The sequence below is a fragment of the Macaca fascicularis genome, chromosome 2, assembly GCF_037993035.2.
Source record: "Macaca fascicularis isolate 582-1 chromosome 2, T2T-MFA8v1.1".
In the NCBI taxonomy this organism is placed as follows: domain Eukaryota; kingdom Metazoa; phylum Chordata; class Mammalia; order Primates; family Cercopithecidae; genus Macaca; species Macaca fascicularis.
The window spans coordinates 4,643,328-4,657,535 of NC_088376.1; the positions used below are offsets into that span (position 1 = coordinate 4,643,328).

At 44.0% G+C, this 14,208-nt stretch overlaps 1 pseudogene; it reads left to right on the top strand.

Moving 5' to 3' along the window:
* Window positions 1–5,380: 5,380 nt before the first annotated feature.
* Window positions 5,381–7,796, top strand: LOC102115832 (developmental pluripotency-associated protein 2 pseudogene; annotated as a pseudogene).
* Window positions 7,797–14,208: the final 6,412 nt, after the last annotated feature.

Here is a 14,208-nt window from a genome sequence, read left to right on the forward strand (position 1 = left end):
AATAAATAAATAAATAAGTTTAATTTAAAAATAAATTTATTTTTGTAGAGATGGGGCTCACTCTTTTGCCCAGGCTGGTCTTGAACTCCCGGCCTCAAGTGATTCTCCCAAGTTGACCTCCCAAAGTGCTGGAATTACAGGCATAAGCCACCGCACCCAGACCATGAGTCTTTATTGCTAGACTCTGAACTCCTGAAGGGCACTGGTATACTCATTTGCTTCTTACTTGCTTCTGCCCAGGCTGGTGTAGTATCCTACTCATAGAAGGTTCTTAGTAACTGCATTTGGTGAATAGATGGAGGAGAGTGGGAAAGCCGCTGACTGAATAGGTATCTCTTGTCTCCTCTTTACCCCTTGATAAATTTCATAATCAAGCAAGCTAAAAATGGAGATGTGTGTCTCCACCAAGGTCTGCACCACTCTCTGCCAAGACAGCACAAAGAGCAGGACACTGCCAGCAACCAGACGGGTTGAGACAGAGTAACCCAAGCTGCAAGCCCTTCAAATCCCTCCAGACTAGGAACAGGATTAGTCCTGGGGCTTGGGCCTAGCACTGAGTCAATAAGCGGAAGTCATGTTGCCCTAGTTATCAGGGAGAGGGCTGTGAGGGCTAGGAACCAGGCAGGCCATTGCATAGTCCATCTTGAATTCAGTGAGGCATTCCACAGGGCCAGTGACACAGGAGACATTGGACACCATAGGGCATAATACCAACTCTAGGCAGCTGTCAGGGCCACTGCCCAGGGGATCAGAGCTGTGTCTTGTTCTTTGTTTTTTGTTTGTTTGTTTGTTTAGAGCTAGTTTTTAAAAAGTTTAATTGAAAAAGCAATACATGCACACGGTCTAAAAATTAAAATATTTAAAAAATGTATACAGTGAACGTTCTGCCTCCGACCATCAACTTCTCAACCTCCTTCTGCAGGTACAGCCATCGTTAGAAGTTTCTTTCCCCAGAGATGCTACATGCATGCATATGCAATATTTCTATATTTTCTTATGATGACTTAATGAGGTTGTTGTGAACTGAGCACATTTGCAGGTGTTGATGACATTGTTATAGTTGTCGGCGCTCTGGATAAGAGATATAAAGCCCATTGAACTTGAGAACTGGAGGACTACTTACTCTTGCACATTCTGAATGACATTCAGTAATTAAAAGTGTGGAGTAATAAAATTTGGATATCTCACATATTACCTGGAAAAAGGCTAGTCTGACTCAAGGGTGGTGGAAAAATCATCTAAGGATGTGTGGTTAGTCACAAATGGTATCGGAAACGTTAGGCCATTTTCTCGCGTGCCAGTACACTGTCAGGATGGATCATAAGGAGCATAACTGATAGAGATCAGGAAACTATTTGTTGGGTCGGTTCTCATTAATGTATTCATAAGTGTCCAATTTGTTGGTTACTCTGCCGTACACTGGTAGGAGGAAGAGTCACAGAGAAAATAAGGTAACTTCTAGTTGAACAGAGGACCAAAATGCACTCATATAACGGCAAAATAAAGGGTGTGCTTAGTAAACCAGTTGATAGGACAAGCATCATTCAATCTAGGGAAGAAAAGGCTGAGATGACTCACTTACTGAAGTACACGGTAAAGTGACTTGAGTTTCCCCAGGCCTCACCACCAGAGTAGGGATGACCTTCTGAGGAGCCCTGTACCCGGAGCCTGCCCATAGCAAAGGACTCCCAGCCGTCTGGACTGCCTCTGAGTTGTCCTAGGAGTTCCCAGGGGCCTGCTCCTGCTGGACACCCTCTGGCACTATGGAGTGAAAGCTCTGGGGAATCTGGGGGAAAAAAAAAGATTCTTCAATCCTCTTCCTTCTGTGTGAGCTTTCAGTTCCAAAGCTCTACCATCTGTGCTCTGATTTCCTGAAAGTCCTCCACAAGATGATCCTTCCGAATTTCCCCTTTGGTCCTGCTGCTCTTCACAGACCTCGGATATGTCTGGCCGAGGATTGCTCAGCATGAACTGCTCTTCCCCTCCAATGAGCAGGACTGTTTGACTCAGGGAAGGGCCTGGCGGGTCTCCTTCCCCACAGAGCAAGTCCCTCCCCACCCCTGGAGGCTCCTTGGCCTTGGTTCACACTGGGACCTACGTTCCCCCTAATCATAACTAGCAAGTATTCAGTTGTTTTGACAAAAGATTCTAATCAATTGTTCTGTAAGGAAGGTCAACCAAGAGGCCGTGGATATAAACGATAACAGGGAAGAGTTAGTGACTGGAAGGGAGGGATGATGTTAGGGAAAGTTACTTCTGTGCCCTGAGGAAAAGTGCACGGTCTTTCTTGAATAGTTTGGAAACAGGTCCGGGAGCTTTTCAAGCTCAGCCCTTGGTGTTCCTGAGGTGGACTGAGGTGTTCCACCTTGAAAATCGAATAGTAGTGGTCTTTTCCCTAACTCAGGTAATGTAATTTTTCCATGTACATTCTTTCCATGCATTTTTCTTCCATTTTAAACCTTTAGCACCTGCAGGCAACAAAACTAATGAAGAAGTAGTAAACAGATATGAATGGGAACGCTTGAAAACCACCAGTGATGCTGAGTTTGTGGCTTTTTTTTTAAAAAAACATGTGTGCTTGTGGTTTTATACTGCCTGCTCATAATGCAGCCATATTTTCTGCTATTAAAATTGTTCTTAGTTCATGGGATGGAATGAAACAGACCATTATTCCAGGGTGTTCCCGGAAGAGCCTCATGTTTCAGGAAGCACACTTCGGCTTTTAGCTCTCCACCACCTGAGTACACTTGAGTGCTGCTGTTGCAGACTCTGGAGTATTGGTTTCCTTTCCTCTCCCTCCTCCCTCTGCTGTTCACATCATGGCCCAGATTGACTCCCAACCTCTGCCAGGCTAAAGATAACCTCTCCAACTGGGCGATCACCCACAGCCTAAATATAGTCTCAGGGGTGAGTTGGGGCTACCCTGACAGTGACTCCAGGCAGGCATTTAACCACTCATGGCATTAAGTCATCTTAGGAGATGGAAGGAGCTTGGGAGGGGGCAGGGATGACTGCAGAAGGATGGGGAGGGGTAGGAATGAAAGAGGCAGAGAGTGATGGATAGGAAGCTGGCAAACGTGCTTCCAATAAAGGAGGACATGCCGTGCCACATGGTGACTCCAGCAGAAGCTCAGTCAGTCTGCGGATTTGGCTGCTCCCAGCAAAGACTCCTTTTCTGTCTGTTATAATGTTACTTTAATAGAACTCCAAGAGGGAAAAGCCCCGTGCTAATCAGGGCTCAAGAAGTCAGTGGACTTGATGTACAGAATGGGGTGTTTAATTTTATGATGTGGCTATGGGTTACATGAGAGACTAATAAAAGAACTCCATAAAATGTGGCTTGCAGGAACGGGGCTGCAGCCTCTGCCAGAAGGTCAGCCTGTTCAGAAGTGGTTGGAGAGCAGGGCTGATTTCTAGCTGGTGTGGCCACTCTGGTTCTTCAACTGTTGAAAGCCTTCTGAACCGGCTGGTAACTGGCTGCTGCTCTTAGCTTCTCAAGCACAGCCCTGCTGCACTGGCTGCCCAGCCCCGACCCTGGAACCTCCTCACAATCCAACAAGCAGATGCAGAGGACCAGCAGATCCTGCTCTGTGTCTTGTCTCTGGTGTCACCACATTTCTGAGTGGCTAGTGCTTCTGTATCTCTGGCTAATACTTTAAATATCACCTGTCCTACCATATATCTTCCTTGGGATTTGTTCTTTCGAATACCCGTGGAACAGTCCAGGGACACAGTTCTGTAAAACTCTCCTTAACTGATCCCAGGCCTGTCCAGGGTGCCCCAAGGAGGCTTTCTTGGGTCGGGGAGGCCTGCTGCTCTCATGGTTGTTACAAGGACACACTCAACCTTTCCCTTGAATCACAGTTGGCTGCCTCAAAGGAGAGTTTTAGTAGGTACAGGAATGACATCAGGGTTAAAGAATATTTTTGGAAGGAAGAGGCAAATTTGCATAAGATTTCTGAACCAGGAATTGCATTTGTCATAGAGTTTGAATTAGAGGAATGCTTAAAGCACATCTGGACTCTTTTCATAGCCAGCACGGAACCCCTCCATATCGCCTCTGGCAGGAGATAGCCAGCCCCTTCTAGGTCATGTCCACTGATAGGGAATTCAGCTCTTTGAAAGGAAGCCTCTTGTGTGAACCAGCAGGAGCTAAAATCTTCCTATACAAATTAAAGTGTGAATCCTTTTGTTGAGCTGAAATCTTCCTATACAACTCAAATTTTGACCCCTCACCTAGAGGGAATTGCAAATCCAAAGAGTAAGCAATGACAGCTACTAATATGTCTGATTTTATCAAGTGAACTGAGAGGCCGTGAGATCATTCATTCAACCAGTTTCCCGAGTGGCTGCTAAGTGCCGGTGCCTGGTGCTGGAGACTCAGTGGGCACCTGGAAATGGTTCTGCTCTGAAAGACTGTCTAGCCTCTTTGAGCCAGGACTAGACAACTGGGGACACCTGGGAAATCAGAGGGGTCTAACCTTTGCTTCTGGAGCCAATTCCAGGCTGGGGTCCGTCTTTGGGCGGGGGCTGTCCTGGGTGACTCTGGGCAGGAAGCTACTGCCTGTGGTCCTCCTTTTCTCTATAGGTTACCAACAGCCTGGCGAGCCTGCTGAGAGCATGGGGCTCTCAAGGTGGGCTCTCACTGACAGACATTGAGACGGAGAGGTGGAGGGTTGTTTGCCATCTCACTCCTCACACCCTCTGAAAATACCTGTGAAAGTCAAATGACATTTTATAATGCATTTTGCTGAATTAACAATTGAACCGGCTCTTTTATGTTTCATAAACAAGAAATAGTACACAAGTTAGATAAGAAAAAGGCGGACAATAAAAGTACTTATAACTTCATCATCTACAGGTGACAATGTGGTGTTTGTCCATGCCAACACTTTTCTGCATATATGTGATATATCCGTGTGTGGGGGATAGACACACACACACACACACACACACACACACACACACACGCTTTGTAATCTCGCCCTTTTCACCCAGTTTTTTTCCCCAATGAACACAATTTTAAAGTGAATCTACTTATTCAAGGATCTGTCATTAATGCACATAACTTTGAAGGACTCATCCAAAGAAATCAGATGTGGAGAACAAAGAGTTAAACCATCTCAGAAGTTAAGGAGGCATTCGCCAGGGACCGTAGATCCAGAGTGTCCTGGATTTCTTTGAAAGGGTTGAGGTGAGATACAGATTTTCATTAGATGGTGCCCTGTCTGCCCTCTACTCAAATTCTGACTTGGTGAAGAGAGCCGAGGAGGAGATTTCTCCCCTGTGGATCAGTGGGTGGAAAGCTTGGGGAGAGGCTGTAATTGTGGAGAGCCCTGCGCTTGGTTCCTTTAGACTCGTGGACCCGTGGAAAGGGCTACCTTGACATTCATGAATGGGCTTTCCTGGTCCCAGGTTGCTGAGGAGAAGCTGAACATGGGGACGTGGTGGGACTGAGAGGCCTCCTTCCTTCCCATGCCTTAATTGGGACTGACCCCTTATATCCAGCTACACTGATGTCCCACAGGGGCCGTCCCTCCCACCACTCACAGGACTGTGATCACTGAAAGAACCCCCAGAAGCTGGCCTTGAACTTCAAAGAACAGATATAAAAAAACAACTCTGCACCTACAGGGCCTCAGTGGGCAGAGAGAGGGAGAGGAAGCATCCGCCGAACGGCCCTTCATGGAAATCACACTGCCGGATTAGACAGCCGGGGCAGAAGTGTAAGAAGGACATTCAACCGCAGTATCCCAAACAAACAAACAAACAAAAACAAAGAAACACAGACTTCCTGGAGCTTTGACTAAAATACTCATTGGACACATTAAAGCAGACTGAGAAGGCCAAGTGCAAGAATATCCCAAACACAGAACAAAAACACAGAGATGGAAATCATAAGGGCAAAAGAGGAGACTAGGAGGCTCGATCCAGTAGACCTAATAGGAGTTATAAGAGAAAGAGAAAAATGAACACAGGAAAGAGAGAATCATTAAACAAATGATAGAAGGTAACTTCTTTGAGTGAAAAAGACTTGGGTCAGAGGTTTAAGAAGAATTCGTGGGGTTCCTGAAAGTCACATACCTAAACCCATCCAAATTAAATTCTTGAAGAGCAGGTAAAAAGAGAAACTTTTACACCCTTTACTACAAAGAAAAAAACATTAATTACCAAGAAACAGAAAAGAGGCAGTGTCACGCTTCTCACCTACAATAATGGGAAGCTGGAGAGAGGGGAACTATATCTACAAAATACTTGAGTCAGCTGAAATACCTTTTGCTGGCCAGGGTTTAAAAAAAAAAACAGTTACACCCTCCCGAGTAGGTGGGATTACAGGCACGTGCCACAACGCCTGCCTACGTTTTGTATTTTTTTGGTAGAGATGGGGGTCTTGCCATGTTTCCCAAGCTGGTCTTGAACTCCTGGACTCAAGCAATCCACCTGCCTGGGTCTCCCAGAGTGCTGGGATTACAGGCATGAGCCATCACACACAGACTGATTTTTAAAAATCGTATCACCGAATGGACAAGACAGGGGTGTTGCAGAATATGTCAGACTCAAATCTGGATAGCAGCAAGAAGAATTTCTTTGAGGGGGGAAGTAGCTGATGAGGAAAGTGTGATTTTGACATGGGTGCCAGTTAAAGATGACCCAAATATGGAACCAACGGAACCCAAGTGTTTCTTCAACTTCTACTGTCACACTGGAGAAGCCTAAGAAATACAATCAAGGTCATCTACTTCAAACAAATGAACAATTTACAGCTCCGCCAAAGGCTGGATGCAAAATACCAGCCCTTCCCTTGCCGGCCACTTTGCCTCCCATTAGTAAGGTGTGTCGGGACACTTCGCGGGACTGGTGTCAACAACTTGGTTTGAGTACCAATGGCAAGAAAATAGAAGTTTATCTGAGGCTCCGCAGGCATGCTTATCCTGAACAACAGCAAGATATGCCTGAAACGCCACAAGAGACCAGATTACAGCGATGTTCGAGGAAACACAAGGCAGTGACCGAGAGAGCAAGGGGCTTCAGAAAAGTTATGAGACGAATGAAAGAACAGAAGAGACTAATACAGTTGAAGTGATAATTTCAGCGCGGGGAACCATGTTGGCATCATGGGCAAGAATTGCTGCAAGAGCTGTTCAGCCGAAGGCTGTGAATTCATGTTCCATTCCTGTTTCTGTTGAGGCCTTTTCGATGCAAGCCTCTGGTGTCAGGTGCTGTGTGGTCCATGGCAGATGTCTCTCAGCAGACACAAAGGGCTGGGTACGCCTGCAGCTTCATGCAGGTCAGGCCTGGGTGCCTACCACTCACAGGAGGATGATTTCTCTCTTCTTGTTACCTGCCTGCATTTTCCCATCCCCAGGCATAGAAGATAATATGTTATGCCCCGACTTTGCTAAAAGGAATAAGAAGATGAAAAGATTAATGACAATGGAGAAGCAGCAGCAACCTCTTTTAATACAATGTACTAGAGAAGGAGGGATGTACTTTCAGACCACGTAACCTATTATGAAGGAACAGTAGAGGAGACGATTTGAATGAATCCTCATGATCTACAAAACAAAATCAGAGTGACTAGGACTCCATAGTGAAGATGGTTGACCAGTGACACAGTACCATCTAAAGAGCCCCTTTCTGTAAGTCTGAAAACCCATTAAAATAAAGTCACTGAAAAGAAAAAAGTGTATCATCCAGTATTCCCATCTGAGAAAAATACTATAGAAAGAACCTTAAGCAAATCAAAAATGAACTGAAATAGGTAACTCAAGAAACGAGATGAAGAGAGAAGTTGGTTGTGGACAAATGGGTCTCTCCTCTCTGTCTCTCTCTGTCTCTGTCTCTCTCTGTCTCTGTCTCTCTCTCACTCCCTCTCTCTCTTATGCAATTGCAACAGAAGTCCCAGCTGAACCCAGGGGGAGCTTTGGAGCTGGAGTTGCTCTGCATTGAGATGGGTCTGGCCTTTTCACTCTTTACCTTGCCCTTGAGGAGTAGTTGCAAGGAGGTTGCCCCAGGGAGGGAAGCAGACCTGAGGTGTGGCAGTTGCCTTCAGCTTAAGGCAATTCCTGGAGAGAGACTCAGCTGTGAGCTGTCTGCAGCCAACATTCAGCAGCTGAAGAGGGAAATATCACGTATGACATAGTGCCATTTATTTGAAATTATGTTATGTATGTACGTACGTATGTATGTATGTATCTGCCATGGTGTGGTAGGAAATGTTTAACAGTCAGCCCTGTGGGGAGGGAGCGGGGGAGAAAAGCCCTGATTTGTAGCTTTTGCTGATTTGTGTGGTATAAATACTTCTATCATGGCTGATGTCAAACCACCAATGTGATGTCACTGAACGTGGAGCCAGAACAGGACGCACACGGTTGCCTCTCATGAGCACAGAAGCTGGCTTCAACACACCACTGTATAAGCATGAGAAAATTTAGGGGGAACATGGGAAAGGGGAGAGGCATGTGGAACAACAGTCCGGCATTTGGGCGTCCTGTTCAGTAGGAGAGCTTTGAGTTTTTTCTCTGTTTTCTCTCCATGTGGCTAATTTTCTTTATTGGGGTTAAATTTCTAATCCTCCTCTCTACCGTCCCCTGCCCCTTTCCACCCTCCACCCCTAAATTGTTATCCTTTGCAGCTAGTGTTTCAGAAGTCATCTCGAATACTTGTTCATATTGAAGTCTTTGTGGCTATCAAAACAAGAAGTGGCTTCTAGGTAGGTGCTTCTGAGGATCGATGTGATCATGAATGTCAGGGCATGACAAACTGTATGTAAGGGGCCAACCAGTAAATATTTTTGGCTTTATGGGACATATGGTCTCTGTTGCAACTGCTAATCTCCTGCAGGACATAGTTTGCTGACTCCTGTTTTATATGATACCATTGTATGATAAGCCTCTACATAAGTGTTAATTATGGTTATTTCAAAGGACCCAGAGAAAGAAATCTTTTAACTCTAGAAATTCAGGCCAACCACTCAGAGGAGGGATATAGGCTTTGGGGGAGGTTTTTGATTCACCGGCTTTGTGACAGTAGCTGTACGCAGGATTTTTTTTTTAACTTCTTCTTATCTAGGGTTAAATAAGATGAGAAAAAGAGAACCCCTGGATTAAACAACAGCAACAACAAACAAACCAAAAAACCTCTGCAAACCTTAACAAACCAAAAACCGAATTCTACTGACAAATCCCTTTATGTTTAGGATCTTGTTAATTCAGAATTTAGAAAAATATATTAATATCTGGGAAGGAGGCAGGCACTCACCATTATATTATCTGCGAAGAAACATATAGTGGACAGATTAACAGAGTAAATCAGGCCAGGCGGGCAGAAACCTTCATACAGCTAAGAAACTAAATTCTTCATCATCTTTCTAGCAAGTGAAATATTTGAATGTTCATGTGAAACCCACAAGTTTTTTATTCATAAAAATGGATCATGGCTGGGTACATGGTGTGTGCCTATAGTCCAGCTATTTGGGAGTCTGAGGCCACAGGATCACTTGAGCCCAGGACTTGGAGGCTGCAATGTGCTAGAATCATGCCTGTGAATAGCCACTGCACTTCACCCTGGGCAACACTGTGAGACTCTGTCTCTTTTTTAAAACAATGGATCATGTAGAACCTTTTTTGTCAATACTTGATGACTTCCTCAAGAATGTTGGTATAGATACTAAAGCTACAGTTATCCAAATATATCTGGGCCAAGTCTCTTCTCCTAGCTTCAACTTTTCCATCTTTAAATGAGTATTTTAGATTTCTTAGACAGTGCTATGGTTTGAATGCACTCCCTAAATTTCATGTGTTGGAAATATAACCCCCAAATTCTTATGTTGACTAGAAGTAGGGCCTTGGGGGGTTGTTAGGGTTAGATAAAGTCGTCACAGTGGGGCCCCAATGATGTGACTGGTGGCTTTATAAGAAGAAGAAGAGAGGCCTGAGCTGACAGAGATAGTCTTGGCCACTCTCCATGTGATGCCTTCTACACAGCATGAAGGCCCTACCAGAGGCCAGCACCGTGCTTTTGGACTTCCCAGCCTCCAGAATTGTAACAAATAAATTTCTTTTCTTTATAAGTGATGCGGTCTCAGGTATTCAATGATAGCAACAGAAAATAAACTAATACAGCCTTATGAATTTTGGTAAATTTCACTAAAAATATTAAGCCCACTTACTAGAATATGCCCTGTCTTCTCACCACTTCCTGCATTGTTGTTGCACAAGGTTGACTATACAAGAGGCCGATTCCATTTTGGCTTCTAATTGCCTTAGGATATATATGTGTCTGTGCGTCTGTGTGTGTGTGTGTATATATATTTATATACTGGCAACGAGAGAGTTGTTTTCTAATAGAAAGTTCTTGCTTCATTATTATCTACAATGGTTTGCTTATAAAAATCCTTGCAGATTATATGAAAATCTCCACTAATCACTGAGTATCATATTTTTTTTAGTAGCTTCCAATAAATACTTGTTGACTTTCCCCTAGTGACCTGGAAGCTCAGAGCAGACTTTAGTGTCCAGACAAACCCACTCAGGTTATGTTGCAGTTCTCTCTCAATAACTCTTACTCTTTTCTGTTTCACAGATTTCTATGGAAATTTGGTGGAACTAAAGGGGAATTGACTAAGGAGCATTAATATATGTATGGAGTGAATTCTGATCACTCCTTTTGAAAATCCTTAACTACCATGTTTTATACTTCACTTGTGTTATTATCTGACACCCCAAAATACTGAAGTACATAGTGACCTCAAAACAAGAGAGATGTGCACAGGATTGGATGGGTTCATTTGTTTATTTTAATGCAAAAAGGAGGAGATAGGCAACATTTTTTGAGAAGAGTATTTTTCCAGGAAGGTATCACAGCTTAATCTTGCATTAGGGGAAAAGCACTAGACTAAACTGAAGCTTTGGTTTTTATCACTAGACAGTTCTGAGTTTAAACATACCCTTTCACTCCAGTCAGCCTCCATTTTCTTTACTGTAAGCTGAGCAGACTACATGGGATGGTAGGAGATTAAGCAAGAGGCTGTATCTGGAAGTGCTGGCTACACGTGAAGTGTGGTATCAGTGAAGGGGATTCAGTAAGATTGGCCCCTCAGAATCCACCACAGTCAGCACTCAGATGGAATCCTGACCGAGGGATGGACATGCAGAGGCCATTGTTCTTGCCTTGAACAGCAAATGCTACTTGCTGGGTGGCCCAACAGTCCTGTGCCTCCATTTGTTTCTTGCTGCTCCAGCAAAAAGATAATCATTTAGGGAGGCTCTAACGTGGCTTGAAATGAGCACACAGGAACTACCACGCCAATGAAGTCACAGTAAGTATCTCTGGGATGCCCATGAGAAATACTACGTCTACCATAGATCCTCTCCTCCCCTCTCCTCCACAGGTGCACACAGTTGGCCTCTCCTTTAAGCTCCAGTTAAAGTACCAGCTGCTCTATGGACCCTTCCCTGAATTGTGTTCTTTTCTTTCCTCCAGGCCGTAGGATTCTTGTCCGTGTCATATTGTCGTAGCATTTACTGCTTATTTTGTTCATCTGTTACTGAAGTTAGTTTATTGTGTACCTACTATGTGCAAGGCTCTGTGCAGATCATAATTATATATTGCCTGGAGAGGGACTCAGCTGTGAGCTGTCTGCAGCCAACATTCAGCAGCTGAATGGGGAAATATGGTAGGTCATGTCAGCACCCCTGCCCTCCCCAGCATCCTCCACAATAGGCTCTGACAACCCCCTTAAGATGAATAATAGCATTGCTTATCTCTGTATGTGTTACACCCCTTGAGGCCTGGGATCGCTTGTGGTACACACATTCTTCACATTGTCCAGCATGCAGAGTGGACAGCTAAGGGTCCAGCCATGAGTCACCCTACCATCTGCTAGAATGCTGGGATAACATGGTAGTGAGTAGAGCACATAATGATAAAAGTTATATATGCCCAATTTCAAAAGTTTGGAAATACAGACAATTACAAATTTACCTATAATTTCACCCTCCAGAGATACTTCTGTTGATTTTTTAGTGTATTTCATTTTAACCTTCTTTTATCTATGCCTTTATTTACCTAATGTGGAAGAGTCTACTTGCAAAGTTTTATACCCCATTTTCCCATACTGTTACAAATTTTGAAAACATAGTTTAAATATCTATATAATATTCTATCATATTGATGAACCATCCTTTATTTGCCAGTTTTCTTATTAGACATTTAGGTTGTGGTCAAGTTTTTCACTATTATAAACATTACTGTAATGGAGATTTTTTATAGCTATGTCTACATGTCACCATGCTTATGTATCTGATTATTTTTCTTTGATGTATTTGAAGAATTTAAATTACTATCCAAAGGGTATAAAATGTCTAAAATTATTGCCAAATTGCTCTCAGAAAGGCTCATCCTTTCTAGTCTTGTCAGCAGAGAATGCCTGATTTGTCATTCCTACACGAAAATTAGTTGTATTTTTCAATATTTACAAATTCAGCTAGAGTGTATGGAGTTCTGGTTTTACTTTTACAGATGTCTTTGATCATTAGTGAACTTAAACATTTTAATATATTCATTGTCAACTTTTTATTCCTTTTTCTCTGAATTACCTGTTTATGTTTTTAACCGCTTAAAAATGGAAGTGTTAGTATTTTTTCTATTGTGTGCTACAGAGGCACTGCTAAAGGTTTTAAAAACCACTCTAAGACACTGCATGCCTTTTGATGCCACACCATCCATGGCCACCTTAGAAGAAAGATTAGTCCCAGATGTAAAAGACAGTTTCTTCAACTACAACCTTGGTTATGTTGGGTTATTGTACCATTTGTTCCTTTGATAAAGAGTGCACAAGGGAATGTGAGTACCGTTTTTCTTTTTTTTCCTTTTCTTTTTTTCTGCAACACACTTTCCATTAAGCGGATCTTTGTGCTGAAACAGATTTGCAGGCCTGCCAAACCAGACGATGCTGCTGGCAGGAAGATGCACATGGTCTGATGTTAACGCAAGAGTGAGAAAACCTCTTTGGTACAGTCACAGGAGGTCAGCCCAAATGTAGAATTTCCTTCCTTCCTTCCCTCCTTCCTTCCTTCCTTCCTTCCTTCCTTCCTTCCTTCCTTCCTTCCTTCCTTCCTTCCTTCCTTCCTCCCTCCCTCCCTTCCTCCCTCCCTCCCTCCCTCCCTCCTTCCCTCCTTCCCTCCTTCCTTCCTTCCTTCCTTCCTTCCTCCCTCCCTCCCTCCCTTCCTCCCTCCCTCCCTTCCTTCCTCCCTCCCTCCCTCCCTCCCTTCCTTCCTCCCTCCCTCCCTCCCTCCTTCCCTCCTCCCTCCCTCCCTCCCTTCCTTCCTCCCTCCCTCCTTCCCTCCTTCCCTCCTTCCCTCCTTCCTTCCTTCCTTCCTTCCTCCCTCCCTCCTTCCTTCCTTCCTTCCTCCCTCCCTCCCTTCCTTCCCTCCTTCCCTCCTTCCTTCCTTCCTTCCTTCCTTCCTTCCTCCCTCCCTCCCTCCTTCCCTCCTTCCCTCCTTCCTTCCTTCCTTCCTTCCTTCCTTCCTTCCTTCCTTCCTTCCTTCCTTCTCCCTCCCTCCCTCCCTCCCTCCCTCCCTCCCTCCTTCCTTCCTCCCTTCCTTCCTTCCTCCCTTCCTTCCTTCCTTCCCTCCTCCCTTCCTCTCTGCCTCCCTTCCCCCTCCCTCCCTCCCTCTCTCTTTTTACTTTCTGTAATTCAAAGGTGGCAGGAATGACTTGACTCATTAGACCATACATTTTTTTCAGAAATATATTTCTGAAAATATATTCTCTGTTTTGTATGTTTTCTCTGTTTTGTCTCTGTTTTATATGTTTTTCCTGGGTAATACAGATTTCTAAAAACATTGAAAGAGTAAAGCCTTTTGTGGAAGTCCATTCATAAAATGTCCAAGAAGAATTCATCACGGAAACTTCAACCAATCTTTTTAAAAAGTAGACTCCAACAACTCCCTTCAGATGGGTACTATTATCTTGATTTTACAGATGAAGCTTAGAAAAGTTAAGCAATTTGCTCAGGGTCAATAGCCAGCAAAGCAACAGCATCAAAACTTAGATCCAGTTTTATCAGAAAGCTCTAGTTACAGTCTTTTATTTTTATTTATTTATGTTTTTTGAGATGAAGTCTCACTCTGTTGCTCAGGCTAGAGTGCAATGGTGCAATCTCTGCTCACTGCAACCTCCATCTCCTGGGTTCAAGCTATTCTC